This window comes from Accipiter gentilis, chromosome 8, assembly GCF_929443795.1.
Source record: "Accipiter gentilis chromosome 8, bAccGen1.1, whole genome shotgun sequence".
NCBI classification, from domain to species: Eukaryota; Metazoa; Chordata; class Aves; order Accipitriformes; family Accipitridae; genus Astur; species Astur gentilis.
In genome coordinates this window covers 36204376-36221663 of record NC_064887.1, presented here as the reverse complement: position 1 = coordinate 36221663, position 17288 = coordinate 36204376, and the positions used below count along the sequence as shown (strand labels likewise).

General features: G+C 41.7%; 1 protein-coding gene across 16 annotated transcripts in view; it reads right to left on the bottom strand.

Annotated features, from left to right (window-relative positions):
• The window catches only part of PRRC2C (proline rich coiled-coil 2C), a 79323-nt gene that overhangs the window by 61857 nt on the left and 178 nt on the right, over positions 1–17288 (bottom strand). The window lies entirely within an intron of this gene.

Here is a 17288-nt window from a genome sequence, read left to right as displayed (position 1 = left end):
AACAAATACAGACAGGCATGCAAAAGGGAAGAGAGTTCTGCAAAGGTTCAGGTAGAAACTTAGCTGCTTTATCCACTGTTTTTGGAGGATAGATCAACTCTTAACTGCCATGGGAAATAACTGTATTCTCTATGTTATGGTCTTCCAATTAATGTTTCTGTCTATGTTCGAGGCACATCATACACCATTCTTCACCTTTGGGAGAAAGATTACTATTCCCTGTATTTTTCAGGTATCCATCCTAGCTGATATAAGCAGACAACTGCATGACAAACGCTCTGGATCTGTATTTCATATGCTGTATTTTTAAACCTCTAGACAAAGAAGTCTTTATTTTTCACACAAGTGTAACATGTCGAGAGACTTCTTCAACAATATAACAGTTATCTTTTATACAGTCCTATCTTCTTAAGTCCCACACCTCACACTTACTTAGCTTACAAGCACACAATCAGTTAGGATAGGTAACCTGTACATCAGCTTCCCAGGATTTTTAAGTCTTAAAAACATTAAGTAAATACTAGAATAATTCCCACATTCCCTATTCAACACCGCTAGGATATGTAGTCCCTGCCACCTCCACTCCAAGGGCTATATTTTGGCTAAATTTGGAGAAGGATGAGCTGCAATGACTTAAGGCAAAGGACACTATTCAGGACTCAAATCTGCTGAAGATTTCCTATGACCTTCAACTCTCGGTGCCTCAAATGCCCATCTGTGAAGCAGGAAACACCACAAAGAACACTACATGAAAGTTTATTCATAACTGGGACACATTAGCACCTCTCTCAAAACAGAAAACAAGAAACAAATCCAGAAGGACTTTTCATACCCTATTTTAAGCACACTAAAGAAAGCGGTTAAGGGGCAAAACCCATCATGTACAAATTTGTCATTTGTATCCAGCCATAACTCCACTCTTCTTAGAATAGCTTTGTTTCTGGCACATTGAAGAATGTGGTTCTGGTAAGTTTTGGAACTAAATACAACTGAAAAAATGAAGCTTTTTTGCCACATGCTCGGTTGATGTTAGAGGCAGATGTTCCCAAATTCAGTGTTATTAATTCCAAAAGAGAATTCTTAACCCTTCAACAAGCCTTGTGCTCAAAACCCAATAAATAACATGGTATTTAAAAATTCAGCTGGAAAGGAAATATTCAATGGTAAGTCTGGCATATTTAGATTCCAGAACTTCACTGAAGAAGTTGCCTCCTAACTGTAAAACCTAAGCATAATCTGCAGCTAGATACTAAATTCTGAAAAAAACCCCAAGGCTGTGTGATCTCCAGAAAAGAGACTAATTTATAATTTAGACTGTTTACAGAAAAATAAAGCCAACTTAAAACAAGAGAAACATAAGATACTGGATTCAATGAACCTGGAACTCCACAAAACCTTCGTGTTTTATTTGTAACGCATTATCAAGGAACCCTGTTATTTTAAATGAACACTCAATATTGTATAATTATTGAATACATGGTTTTGTGCAGAGAAGATTGCACAGAAATAACAAATGGAATCACCATTAAATATACTGATTTCACTTCTCTGACATGGATATGTTTATAAACAATACACACTAACTAACCATCTCTTATTGATGACCTTTTATTTACAACCTTCTGGTGCCCAAAGCATCATTCTGGGACTGAGGTTTTCAGGCCCAATTTTTCTTAGAAATCCCCCACATTTTGGCCATTTATCCCACTATTAAGAATTCTTAGTAGCTTCAGCACTAATCAGCTTAATATGATGTGAAAACAAGCCTCAAAAACCTCCAGTAACACTTAAGTAGCAAAAGACTCTGTCAAATCAAAATATCTAATAAAGAAAAAGCCTCTAAGGTCAGGATTTCCCTTCCCCACCCCCAAGAGCAATTTACAGCAGTGTTCCTTGTCAAATAGGTTGTTGCTAAGCAGGCTGAAAATTGCAGTAATGCTTTTCAGGGACTTTTGAGCTTCTATTTCATGTCCCTCAGATATGGCTCTATGACCTAGAAGAACAGAAGCTCTCCAGATCTTCAAAGAGTTCTGGGTAGATCTCACTATAACTCATTCTTGAACAAGATCTATACTAAGTTTTATTTCCTTAAAAGCCAGGCTAACACACATTTCTATCCCTGTTTTTTCTCCTCCATCTGTAGATTTTGGGCTCAATGGTTTTCAGCAGAGCTTGACAGAGGGTACATGATAGAAAGATTGCATTGATTCTATAAATTCAGTGAAGGTAGGTGGCTGAGTAGGAAAAGAAAACTCTTAATCACCATCTCTTCTGCACCCATCACCTCAGATGAAAAACTGTAGCACAGGCCAATCTCTGAGGCACTAAACAATCTATAGAAGAGTATTGTTAATGGCCACCAAATGGAAAATCAACATGAGTTTTGCTCCTCAGAACCAAAGTACTGTGTCATGAGACAAAGCTGTAGCGAAGCTGGCTTTGCTAGTTCTACCATTCTTCAAATTACTGCCCTTTAAAGCCTAAGAAAGTCTTTCCAAAACACTACCAAAACTAGATATGTCAGGTGGAAAACAGATGATGACAGAAGAAAGCCATTTTAGGACATTATCCCACAGATGCATCTTATAAAAATGCAGCCTGTGAATGCCAGAAATGAGCATCCACAAATATGTCTGCATCAGTTCTAAGAGACACCTAACAACAGCCTAAATAGAGCTACTAAGATTAAGCAATGAAAAACAACCAAAATTAGCCACCCACAAAATGTCTACACAGAAACTAACTTTACCACAAAGCATATGTTAGTTTAAACTAGCGATCTATAGAGCAAGCAAATCTCTTGCTGCCCTAGAAAGACTGGAAGGCAGCTTGTCAAATTGCCTTCTGTAAGAAATACTAGTCACCTAGAATATGGCCTTTCAACAGGACAACCAGCAACAAACCACATCATCTCAGGGAACTTCTATTAGGAGTGTCTCAAGTCTAACACGGCACTAATAGCAATGACTAACACTTTTAAAATAAACTTTTAGGAGACATCCTGCAGCAGAAAAATATTAGCACGGACTAAAATAATCTGTCAGTTCTATTCCTTTTTTTCCTTCCCAGTGCATTCTTGAGAACAAAAGGAAAAATTAGTTAAGAGCAGCTGGCTGGAGTAAAAAACCACAGATAAAAGGACAGCAACCATGCAAACCTCAAATTTATCTCTATCCACAGATTTAAATACATTATTTAACTATATATGCACGAACATTTCACTTAACATGCACAGGAATCACATTCCTGTGCAATAGCCCTGCCAAAAGAAGCTTGATCCATAAGATCAATCATCACCAGCATGTCTTTTTAAATGTACCCATGTAACAACAGATAAAAAGCCACAGACAGGATAAACTCACAGTGGCAATAAAACTGTCAAAAATGCACTACACATTTTCACATCACACAGCTTCTTTCTTTTAGCTAAGATAACTTCTGATACCTGTACTATCTATGAAATCTTCTCAAGTGACCTCAGGTATCAGAGAGGTTATGGTCCCCTCCCCTCACAGGCAGAATGATGCCAGTACAGCTAGTTAAGAACTCTGGGAAAGAAAGGATAGTTTTAATTTCATTTAGTTTGAGGATAATTTTTTTGCATGTTTATATTCAGAATATCAAAGCAAGCTGTTCAATATTTTAACAAATACTACCTAAATATTATCTAAGGGAATACTATTACCCAGTGGTTCAATGCTTTCAATGTTTACTTTCTTCCATGTTTTACACCAGTGGCCCAATTTTGGTCTCCCATTTTCCACTGGGTAAGAGATAATGTTCATCAACACAGATCTTACACTTACTTTTGCCTTTTACAAGGAAGGAAGAAGATAATGTAAAGAGGCACTCAAACAAATACAGCTATTCTTATGAACAAAATGCTGAAATTAGTAAGCACCTCCATAAAATTTTTATTCAGTTCTCAACTATTATACACATAGAAGATGTAATACCTCTGTCTACTTTAGCTTTATAATTACACTTTTAAGTAATCTTCTGGCTGTAGATTCTTCCACGTTTGAGACATAAACCCAGTTTTATCACTAGAAAAGATTCAAATCTAAACTGTACAAAGTGCTAGCAATGAAACATTTAAATTAAATAGTATAAGACTGGCTACAGAAGGCATGTTACAAATTATCAAAGAACAAAAAGCCACGTTTTTGAGATGTACAAAGACAGGCGGTTTTGAAGGTTGATAAGTACTAAAAGACAACCAAGCAATGACTACCTAACTTTTTTTTTAAATACTTTCTTGTCATCTTTGTAAAGAGATGGCCACATACTGAAGTAAAGCAAATTCTCTTGAAACTAAAAGTAAGGTTCTCTCAAAAGCCCTGCACAGAATTTTTTTTGCTGTGATAATATCCAGTGCAGGTCTTTAAATCCTTATCACATCAAGCAGAATGAAGACAGTAAAGAAGTAGTTTAAAAATAAATAAATAAATAAATCTCTTTTCCAAGGAAAAAAGCTGGAAGGACAAAGCACGGGCACCACTGCTCTCAGTGGAAGAGGCTGATGAATGGAAATTAAATTCCAGTTTAAATCTTAGACTAAAGCCACAATGCTTCTGATCTATTTAGGCATCTATCTGCTGCTACAGTCAATGGGAATTTAATTCCTACAGGGTATGATTTGAGCTGAAGTTTCCACCCTGTGATTCAAATGAGCAGAGTGGCCTAACTTTTTATGGGTAGTTTCAGTTTACCATTCAGAAGCTCACCAAGAGCCAGCAACACATTTAACTTTTACTTTGTAGCTAAGATAAATATAGACTCATTGGGGCTTTCCAGACAACAAACAAAATTTGCAAGGAGGCAGCACATCACCACAGAAAAGAAGACCTAAGAAAGCAACAGCTGCTCCCAAGCAACAGGCAGTGAATGAGGTCTGGAGTGCAGACACTAACCAGCAGCAGATGAACAGGTGACTTAAATGGAGTTCAGGACCAACTAACAACCAACTCCTGCCCTTCTTCCCAGCAGGGAAAAACATTTCCTCAGACTACCACTCCTATGTCTTCATATTAAGGTTTTCACTCTTTCTAGACAGCTTTCTAGTAAATTTACATCCTCTGCAAAGGAAGGACAATAGCTTTGTATCTTAAAGATAATTTACAATTAAAATAGAAATCAATTTTTAAAAATACCAAGTATCAAAGTCTAGCATCAAGTATTTTGTATCTTCAACCTAAATACAGATGATAAACTTAAAGCTCAAAAGCTACTTCTTTGAATTACATTAAGTTAGATAATGAAAAAGGGTACAAGTATCACCCAGTGAGTTTTAACAAAAAAAAAGCCTCTACTATTGCCTACAACTTCCTAGCCTGGAACATCATTAGACTTATCATTGCACCTCCATGTCACCAAGCTGGTGAAGAGGGCTTTAAACTAAAGTTGTCAGGGGACGGGAACCTCAATCCATCCCACTGTTACCTGTTTGATGTCAGTGTCAGCAATAGATGCCCAGAGTCTGGAGAGGGATCACAGGTCAGCAGGTGAGCACCTGAAGAGCAACACAAAGGAATCCCAGCTACTCCAGCAGTAAGTCAGCTTCATCAGGGGCCCAACATAAATGCCTCTATGCAAATGCACATAGTATGGGGAATAAACAAGAGGAGTTAGAAGCATGCACATGCCTGCAGGGCTACAATCTTACTGGCATCACAGAGAGGTGGTGGGATGGCTCCTATAACTGGAGTGTTGGAATGGAAGGATACAGGCTCTTTAGGAAGGACAGGCAGGGGAGATGAGGAGGGGTTGTCGCCCTCCTCAATGTCAATGACCAGCTGGAGTGCATGGAACACCACCTGTGGATGGATGAGGAGCTGATAGAGCCTATGGGTCAGGATTAAAGGGAGGGCAGTGACAGGTGACATTATGGTGGGGGTCTGCTACAGGCCACCTGACCAGGAAGACCAAGCAGAGGAGGCCCTCTATAGACATATAGGAGCAGCCTCATGTTCACAAGCCCTGGTCCTCATGGGGGACTTTAACCACCCCAATATCTGTTGGAGGGACAACACAGCAGGGCACGAGCAGTCCAGGAGGTTCCTGGAATGCACTGATGACAACTTCCTTCTCCAAGTAACAGAGGAGCCAGTGAGGAGAGGTGCTATGCTGGACCTTGTTCTCACCAACAAGGAGGGGCTGGTGGGGCATGTGAAGCTCAAGGGCAACCTTGGCTGCAGTAACCATGAAATGGTGGAGTTCAAGATCCTTAGGGCAGCAAGGAGGGTGCACAGCAACCTCATTACCCTGGACTTCAGGAGAGCAGACTGGCCTCTTCAGGGATCTGCTTGGTAGAATACCATGGGATAAAGCCCTGGAGGGAAGGGGGGGGGGCCAAGAAAGCTGGTTAATATTCAAGGGTCACCTCCTCCAAGCTCAGGAGTGATGCATCTCACCAAAGAAGAAGTCAGGCAAAAACACCAGGAGGCCTACATGGATGAACAAGGAGCTCCTGGACAAACTCAAACACTTAAAAGAAAGCCTCCGGAGGGTGGAAGCAAGGACAGGTAGTCTGGGAGGAATACAGAGAAATTGTCCAAGCAGCCAGGGATCAGGTTAGGAAAGCTAAAGCCCTGGTAGAATTAAATCTGGCCAGGGATGTCAAGGGCAACAAGAAAAGTTTCTATAGGTACGTTGGTGATAAAAGGAAAACTAGGGAAAACATGGGCCCTCTCCAGAAGGAAATGGGTGACCTGCTTACCCAGGACTTGGAGAAGGCTGAGGTACTCAACGACCTTTTTTCCTCAGTCTTCACCAGCAAGTGCTCTGGCCACACCGCTCATCACAGAAGGCAAAGGCAGGGACTGGGAGAATGAAGACCCACCCACTGTAGGAGAAGATCAGGTTCAAGACCACCTAAGGAACCTGAAGATGCACAAGTCCATGGGACCTGAGGAGATGCAACCGTGGGTCCTGAGGGAACTGGCAGATGAAGTGGCTAAGCCACTATCCATCATATTTGAGAAGCTGTGGCAGTCTGGAGAAGTTCCCACTGACTGTAAAAGGGGAAACATAACCTCATTTTTAAAAAGAAAAAAAAGGAAGACCTGGGGAACTACAGGCTGGCCAGTCTCACCTCTGTGCCTGGCAAAATCACAGAGCGGATCCTCCTGGAAACTATGCTAGGGCACATGGAAAATAAGGAGGCAACTGCTGACAGCCAACATGGCTTCACTAAGGACAAATCACGCCTGACAAATATGGTGCCCTTCTACAATGGGGTTACAGCTTTGGTGGATAAGGGAAGAGCAACAGACATCATCTGCCTGAACTTGTGCAAAGCGTTTGACACTGTCCTGCATGACATCCTTGTCTCTAAATTGGAGAGACATGGATTTGACGGATGGACCACTCAGTGGATAAGGAATTGGCTGGATGGTCACACTGAAAGAGTTGTGATCAACGGCCTGATGTCCAAGTGAAGCCAGTGACGAATGGCGTTTCTCAGGGGTCGGTATTGGGACCAGTGCTGTTTAACATCTTTGTTGGTGAAGGACAGTGGGATTGAGTGCAGCCTCAGCAAGTCTGCCAACAACACCAAGCTGTGTGGTGTGGTTGACATGCTGGAGGGAAGGGCTGCCATCCAGAGGCAATCTGACAGGCTTGAGAGGTGGGCCTGTGCAAACATTATGAAGTTCAACGAGGCCAAGTGCACATGGGTCAGGGCAATCCCAAGCACAAATACAGGCTGGGCGATTGACTGAGAGCAGTCCTGCAGAGGACTTGGGTGTATTAGTGGATGAAAAATTAAGTATGAGCCAGCAATGTGCGCTTGCAGCCCAGAAAGCCAATTGCATCCTGGGCTGCATCAAAAGTGTGGTTAGCAGGTTGAGGGAGGTGATTCTCCTCCTCCACTCCACTTTCGTGAGACCCCACCTGGAGTACTGTGTTCAGCTCTGGAGCCCCCAACATAAGAAAGACATGGACCTGCTTGAGTGGGTCTAGAGGGCCATGAAGATGATCAGGGGGCTGGAGCACCTCTCCTATGAAGACAGACTGAGAGACTTAGGGTTGTTCAGCCTGGAGAAGAGAAGGCTCTGGGGATACCTTACAGCAGCCTTCCAGTAGCTAAAGGGGGCCTACAAGAAAGCCAGAGAGGGACTTTTTACAAGGGCATGTAGTGATAGGACAAGGGGTAATGACTTTAAACTGAAAGAGGGTAGATTTAGATTAGATGTAAGGAAGAAATTCTTTACTGTGAGGGTGGTGAGGCACTGGACCAGGTTGCCCAGAAAGGCTGAGGATGTCCCATCCAAGGCCAGGCTGGATGGAGCTTTGAATAACCTGGTGTAGTGGAAGGTGTCCCTGCCCATGGCAGGGGGGTTAGAACTAGATGACTTTTAAGGTTTCTTCCAACCCAAACCATTCTATGATTCTATGTTCCAGCACTCACGCAAAGCCATGCATACTCTCCCTATGAACACCTGAAGTACAGTTAAGTAAATTCAAGAGTAACTACAGAGCTTATACTAAATTAAATACACAAGATCCCTAAACCCCATTCTGCTTAGAATATTTGCATCATAATTCTGAACTGAAAATCCAACATCTGCTATCTCCAGCAGCAGGACCTTTAGGCACACAAGACTCCTGCAGAAATCCTCTCCCATACTTACTCTACCATTCAAGTACCTTCAGGTGAAACACGCAATGATGTCAAGACTCAGCCCTAAGTCTCTAATCTTTTGTGTAGCCAAAAAAATTGATGACTGGCTTAAAAGATCTAGACAGAAGTGATTTCAGTTTGGCTTCTGAGTTTAGAAAACATACTTTCGTCATTTTTTTCAAACTTCTTTGCAACATGAGGGATAGTTCTTTAGGCTAATATACTGATGGAATCTGCATATAACCAAATAATAAAGAGAATGGAGTTAAAGGTTGAGGTTGTACACCATAACTGCATGTGTTACAGGCACCATAAAATTATGAGATTCAGAAACCCTGTATGTGCCACTAGACCAAATGTACATTGGGTTCAGCATTCACATCTAGTGGAATGGACCAGAATGATCTTGGTCTTAACATAACAACCTCAGCACTGATCCAGCATACCTTGTTTCTGTTCTTACAGTCATGGTTTTGGAAGGTTGCATTTGTCCCAGATAGCTTCCTACTGATGACCGAGGTAAATGTGGACTCAAGCTTAAAGAAATAGTTCTCTGTATGCCTGCTGGCAAACCCAAATAGTAATGACCGACAGGCTAGTGGAGCTTACAATTCTTTTTAGAGCAATTCCTAGTCCAGGTCAAGGCACAACAAAGCAGCAATGCAAAACAAATCTTGTTTCTCACTGATACATGAATAAAAAGCTTCCAGAGCCCGAAAAGACTACAATCCATATTACATGAGAAGAACGCAGTTACTAGACTAAAATTTCACCTGTGGGGTATAGTGACCACATAAGATATACTACAGCCTTCATCGGTATTACAAGTGTCTAGCTCATTTACTCATTTGTTCTACATAAACCAGACTAGTAGAAACAAACTTAATACCACCACAGCTCAAGTAAAAATGACAAAGATTAATAACTACTAATAACTGTATGGTATTAGAAGCATTCCTTCAAGTACCAGCCCATTTTCAAGTTATCAAAGTACATTTAAACAGCTTTGCCAGAAAGGATTTTTCAAGATATTCCAGCAGAGATTGACAGCGCGTGCCACACATAAGTCAGAACTAGCACACCATAAAGCTAATGCACTAACACAACACAGCTATTCTTGCCATGTTCTGATAATCCTCAGACATAAATTAGAATAATTTAGATGTTTTGCAAGATTACTGAATACATTTCAACTACAAATGTATTCTTTTCTTAAAATATAAGATCCAAAACTTCTTTGCAGCTCACTTTTAAGGGAGGCTATCTTATTCCTTCTTAGCCTGACAATTTCTTTACACATCTTTATTTCTTTATCACTAAGCATTAGAGCAAATTTTTTTTGCAAGACAGATTTTTGATTTTCCAGTTTCATGTAGTTGGTGAAGAAACTTTTTTAAATTGTAAATTTTTAATTGTGGCAGGAGTTTTGAAGTGCTGGAAGGAAACCAGGACGGTGAGGCGGGGGGGGAACAGTTTCTATATAATTAAAGAGACAATCATAATGAGATGCATTCTCATTACTTCTGGGAAGAGAACAATGTAAGTGCTTTCACCCAATTAGCTTTTCAACTTCCAGATGCCCCACGAGATTTATTTTCAAGATTTGCAAAAGCATTTATTAAAGAAATCTCCATTATTTAAAAGAATGAGAAAACTTCAAAGCTCTCAAAACTGAATCATTGCCTATTTGAGAAAAAGATAAGGGAATAGATTAAGGCAAATTCTTGCAGAAACAAGCCATGTACCTGCTACCAAAATACAGTATTCAAATAGTAGGTTGGTAGGCAGCATTTTTCACTGAATACAGAAAACTAATGCGACCTGTCTTACCAATGAAAAGTCTTTTTTAACTGAAAAAGTTACAACTATTCACTAGGCTTCTTACAAATTAATTTAGGTCAGTTTATCCTGACCACAGCCATTCTCTGTAAAGGCATCTGTTAATGTTTAAGAACACAGTCCCTTAAAAAAATTACAAATGCACTTAGCACACTGTCACGAGTACCACTTTGTTTCTTGCTCAACTGCATCATGCCGTCCAACAGAAGCCTGAAAAGGCAAAAGTACTAGCACGCCCATTATCCCCACGCACACAGAAAGAGACATGGGGAGTCTCCTTAGTGGCATCCTGAGTAGCGGTTGGTCTGTCAGGCTGAGAACAGGGGAGCAAAAGGGTAGTCCACAGTGGGGCTGCAAAAGAAGCTACACAATGGGTGACATACAGATGTTCCCATGTACTTTCAAATGAGAGTGCTGAAACTATTAAAATGGTTGGCACTTCTCCGCACTTGGTACATTTAGATTTAGTTGCACAGAAAGAATAATCAGAACTGGTGATGATGGTGGATTTGAAGATCCATTTGCAAGAATAAAGGAAGCAGAACTGCTTGCACCCTACAGCAAAAAAGGTATGAGCAAGAAGTCTCTACGTATTACTGGATGTCCTCTTATTTCTAGACATACAGAGTAACAGCGAGCTGCAGTTCCCTTCCAGCTGCACTTCAGCAGATCTGACTCCAGCTGCAGGCTGAACACTGCTCAGGATCTGTTCCTCTGCAGGTGGCTGTCTGGCATAAGTTAGCAGAAAACAACAGCTGAGCTGAACAAGAGGTGACTCCGTAAGTCAGTCACAGTGTTTGGCACAAAACACTTCCTTTTAGGAAGCTGATGAAAGATAATCGATAGGTACATGATAACAGACCAGGTTCCCAACAGATGACCAGCAGAAGTTGCAGCCATATAAAATTACTCAGCTCTTCACTGTTTCATTTTTCCCTTTCATTTTAATACTCTTACTGCAAAAGCCCTTGCACTTTATTACAAACTCTGAAACAATGCCATTTAAACCGGTGGCATATTTCCAACCCTTTCCACCCACCCCATGTTCAACTGGACAGTGGAAGAGGGCAGGTCAGTTTAAGAGACAAACGTAAAGCCATTCCTTGGTGGGAATAACTCAAAGAATCTTTTTCAAGACTTCCATTTCCTGCTTCTTTACCACAATTTCCAAGCCCCACTGTAATAATTAACATTTCTTGACAGAGGAAGCGACACTTAGTTTCAGCACTCTTCCCAAGGAACCACAACGCACTTTGAGCAGTGGATTTCTCTCCACATCATACCCTTCTACATCTTTAAGTATCCCTGACCTCAGCTGCAAATAAGTAAAAGTTTTTTATACAAAACTTGTTTTTCCAAAGCCCCTATTCATAGATCAGTCTCTAAGTAACATGAATAGTTACATCTAAGGTTTTTTACTTCAGAAATCAGTTAGATGTTGCTTTGAAATAATGTTCAGGCAAGCTCTTCGATTTGTGAGCTTTTTCAGAATATTTTGGAAGTGCACAAGAATCACCCTAGGGCTACATCCTTAAAGATTTTAATTTCTCTTTAGAATATATGTGCCAAAATGAATTCTCTCTTCTCTAGCTATTTTTTCCAACTCTTTTCTGTTCACTTTAAGACACTTTTGTTTTTGAAGGGTCCAACCTGAAGATGGAAGTACACTCATCAACTACAGGAATCTACAGAATAAACAATTTTATAGAGAGTTGTATATGACCTTATCATGATAAAAAAAATTCAAAACAGTTACTCTCATCAGTTATGTAATGACTTAAGCTACTTGTCACCACCTTCAAAACTTCCCACCTTGCTCAACACCTAAATTGTGTTGCCTGTAACTCCTACCATATACCTAACGTGGTTCATGTACATAAAAAATAATAATTTCTCCTCTGTATTAAGAGATGTTACAGCATATTTGTTTTTAAGGCTTTTAAGATAGCCCCACTGCGAGAGTGAGAGCCAGGGCTGCCAAATGTACCAGCTTATAATACACCATTGACAGCATCAATAAAAAAAAAACTTCACTCCCCTGCATACAAAGGTGGTAGAATTTGCTCCTTGGTCTGGTCCAGCTTGGAGACAGCTCATAGCTGCTCACAAACAGTCTCTCTTACCTGGTGCCTGTTATCCTCCAGATCTCTGGTTACATGTTTTTCCCTGTGACTCACTACTTTCTTGGAATAGAGACCATCTCCTTCCTCACTGAAGGAATGCTCAGCATGTAAGAGATGCAGCTGCAAAAACCACACTGACAACAGTTCTGGACAACACTGGTTAATTACACTAAGGGTCAACTTCAGCCCTCTGCTTTAGACTGGATTCAATCATGTCTTGTTAAAAAAAGAGAAGAAAAAAAAAAGATGAGGAGCTAAATTAGAAAAGCCTTATCAGCATACCCAGCTTTACATATCTGCTTTTCAGCATTACAGAACCCATTTTCCAGGGAAGTAAACTTGCATCTGCCAAATGGCTACAGATGAAATTTAACATCTTCAGTTGCTCTTGGTTCCCTTTTTATTCTGCTTAGAACACCATGACGCCATGTGTTCTCTTGACACTCTGCTTTCAAGATGCAGTAGGTAAATACTTAAGGCTCAATACATTACCAAAATACTTTTCAAGAAACTTTTCTTTATCCAAAACTAACTTCATACTATGAAGCTCTGTCCATGCTGGTAGCTTGATTTGTGGCATGAAAAACATCTCCTAATCAAGATGACTCCAGGAAATTAACCAAGTAGCTATGTCACAAGCCAAAGGCAAGTTTTTTTACTAGAACACATCTTTCCTACTGACTATTTACACACATTAGCAAAAGAAAATGTTATTGTTCCTCCTCACTAGAACACTTCTACTGTGCACCTATATATACACCTGGATACACTTGTACAGGAAGCACAGACTGTCCTAAACACTATTATAAAACAAGCCCTGTAAATAGAATAATTTATTTTTTGCAAAATGAAAGCATTGATCTAAAGACAGTGAGGTCCTCCAGTGGAACACATGGTTACTTTGAAACAGAGGAAATATATTAAGTCCTAAAGCATATCAAGTCTTAAATTGGGAGAAAAGCATTGGCTTCTAAAACAAAATGAAGATGTTCCTGCACTTCCAGCTTAGTTGAAGATTCAAATCAGTTAAATAATGTTTCTTTTGCCAAGAATAACTTAAACTATTACTCCAGAAAATACAATTTAAGTGTACAGTCATAGTTTTAAATTATAAGTTAAAATTTACAAGCACTAAAACCTAGGAATATTAAGGTCACGTGCTTACAAAGTATTAATTTTAGAACAAGCTGTAGCTGTTTACATGATTTAATGAGGACAGCCTGAAAAGGTTTGCTTTTCTAAGCAGATAAAGTTTGATTTGCTAGCTTAAGCAAGCAGTGCAGCAAAAAATGGGCAACGTAGCCATTGCTGGTTTTACTATGAAAAACCATTTGATACCTCTGAGCATTATTAACTACATCTTGCCTCCCAACTAACTAAAAATTGAGTGGAGCTGCCATTTCACTTAGAAATCAGCTGTACATTGATTTATAGAGATATTTAATAGACCCTTCTTCTCTCAGTAACCCAGCATCAGGCGATGCCACAGTTCTTTAGGCACTACTTGTGCATTTGATGTACCTGAACACTGAGTGCAGTAATTCCTGTCTCATGCTGTAAGCCCCTGAAAGTATAGCCCACATCACCATCATACTTCGGACTGAAGCTATATAACATTGATTCTGCACTATAATTTTACTGTTAATCAGGACAGTGTCAGATACATCAAAACATGAACAATGGGAACGATACACAGCTTTTCCCTTTAATACATGTTTGCAATCTGTAACAGACTAGTTCGTTAGCATTTAGTTAGAATGTTATGTAATGGTTGAGGTATTTGTAATAAAAACAGTCTATTTCTGTTAGCCTGTTCTTCATAGACATAAAAGCTGTCTTCATCTGATTTTTATTAGGACTTCATCTTCCTCTACTCTTTATGCATTTTTTAAGACTTCTGTGCCCTCCGTTTTCGTTTCACCAACACACACAGAGTATTATTTCCTCCCACCTCCTCACACAAATTTCAGCTTTTATTTTTACACCTGCTTTCACCCATGTGAAGTTTCTGCAGGGTTTTGTGAAACCCAGACCCCCCCCCCCCCAAAAAAAAAGAGAGGGCATGAAGCTGAGCAAAGAAAAAATTTCCTACAGAAGATGAACTGGTTCTACCAGTAAAACACCACTGGCAGTCCCGTCATTACAAGCCCAACATCCATCCCCAACTAGTGGAAAGGTGGTGCATTTTCAGGGTGGAGTTGGGTTCCCCCCGCCCCCCAAACCCTCCATTACTGTATACAGCCTCTGAAGATGTCCCACTCTTCCTCCAACTGAAGGAAAACGAACGTTTTTTCTTCGCTCACATCTCCAGTGTGCTACACTATGCAAGGGTTTAATTCTTCTGCAAGAGCTACCTTTTTCTTTTTATCTTCACATCTAAGCCTCTTATCCACACCATGCTTATATGGCATTTAAACTACATCTTCCACCCTTTATCCACTTCCACATCACTCCCGTTAGTTAGCCAGGAAAATATTCTGGAACAAAGAGCTTGCACTTTCAGTAACTTAGGACACCTGGCTGAAGTCAACCCCATACCACATACCCACTGCTTTGACTTACATTCTTTCTCTTAATTGACATATAGCATTCATTCAGACAGAACAAAGCCTACACAAGAGCTCCCTTCCGAACTGCATCATTTCCTTGCTAGTTGTGGCCTGTTTCACTTTCCCTAGTAGACTTCAGGATGTGGGGAAATAGGACCTACAGAAGATGCATACCATAAATGTGTACCATCGAACAAGGATTCCAGCAACCACGTTAAAACCATAGACTAACTACTTTGCTCTACAAAAAGCTAGGGTTCCTGTTATGAAATCTAAATGAGAGTAAAGAAATTATAAATTGCTACTAAACTGCAAAGAGACAGAATATTTACATTAGCAAAACTCACAGAAGTGACTGCGCATTGATTTATACATATTTTACAAGCTATTATTTACCAAAGCAATCAACTTTATGCAGAAAACATATATACACTAATGCAGAGTTCTAGGTGACAGACACACACATAGAGGCCATAATCCTAGTCTCCACACACAAGCCCTGGCCTACAAGAGAACGAAGTTCTCACTTCGGGTTAAACAGCCACCTCTTAAGCACACATCTCCACCAAAGTGGTCATACTCCCCACGCAATGAGCACAATATCCTGAGGCACAAATTGCCTATCACTGAACATTCACCAAGTTCAAATAACTCCCAAAACTTTGAGATTCCTTAGTCCCAAGGAGACTGCAGCAGAGTTGCACTAAAACACCCCGAAATTAACACTGAAAAAGAGTCCTCTAGACTACATAATTCAAAGAAAATTGACAGCCACTCAGATCCTGGCAGTCAGTATTAAACGGTAATCCTTTTGTTTCTCACTGATGGACAAATGAGATCACGTCCTGTTTCCTCCCCCCTTCAAAAGCAGTTTCTTGTCTGAGCAGAGCTCTTCAGACAACTGGTAGGCCTGATGGCTCACTGCAGAAGAAACAAAACTATTAAAAAGTCCTGGTCATTCCACTGGAAATTATGCTAACTTCTAGTAATGTACCCATCTGACCCCAGCAATCAAAGAGCAACAAGGAAAAATGGTCTTTCCACAATGATACTGAATTCAAGACGTTTCACAAAGGAACAAGCTTACAAAACACGAGAGACGCAGAAAGGAAAGAAACAGAAAAAACAAAATAGCCCATTCAATGCCCAGCACCACACTCTCATGCACGCTCCCCTTCCCCATAAAGGGGAGGGCTAAACCAGAAACTATCTGGGCCATCTTTACCCCCAAGATCTTCAATCCCTGCATCCCTCGGTGATGGCTCTCGTTATGCCCACTGCATTATGCCCACTGCAGACTAGCTGCCTGAATTTTAGCCGTGTCATCTAACCATGCTCTCACCATCCTTCAAGCGCTATCAATAAGAACACCCCTGACTGCTCACCCCACTCCTACAAATCTTGTCACTAGGAGCAGAAATATTATCTTCCTGAACGGTATTTCACTCAGTTACACATCAAACAACCCAGGAACAACCTTTTACTGTACAACTCAAGAACTGCGGATGAATATTTCAGAGTTAGAAAAACGAAGCGCCGTGCCCTGCATGTGCCTCCAGCATCCCGTAAGAAAGGGCTCCCCTCCCCCCCGCGTTTCTGGAGGAAGAATCACAGCCACAAAGTGAGCGCAAACGCACGAACGGAACCGCACATTTCTCCAGCAATCTCCCTAGAGAGAGAGACCTGCAGCCGTTAAAAAGGAAAGGGCGGGGGAGGACGACGACGACGGGGGACAGAAGGGAGGGCGGGAGAAACAAGCAGCATGCCCGCAAGAGCGGCCCTCAGCCGCCCCCACCGCGGCAGCCCCCCTCCCGCCACCCCCGGGCGAGGCCCGGCGCTGTGCCCACCGCGGGGCGCGGCCGGCCCCGGGCGGCGCGGCGATGCGGTGTGGTGCGGCGCGGCCCAGCGGCGCGGGGCAGCCCGGCCGGCCTGCCTGCCTGCCCGCCGCGGGCCCAGCGCCGCGCCGCCTTCCTCCGCCCGGCCGCGGCGGGCAGCGGTGGTACCGGCCCCCGGAGGCGCCCCCTTCGCCGCCGGCCGCGGGCCTGCCGCCGCCGCCGCCAGGCCGGGCGGAAGCCGCCCCCGCCCGGGGCCATGCGGCGCAGGCCGCTCGCCGCCCGCTCCTCCCGGCGCCGGTCCGCTCCGCAGGCCCGCGGG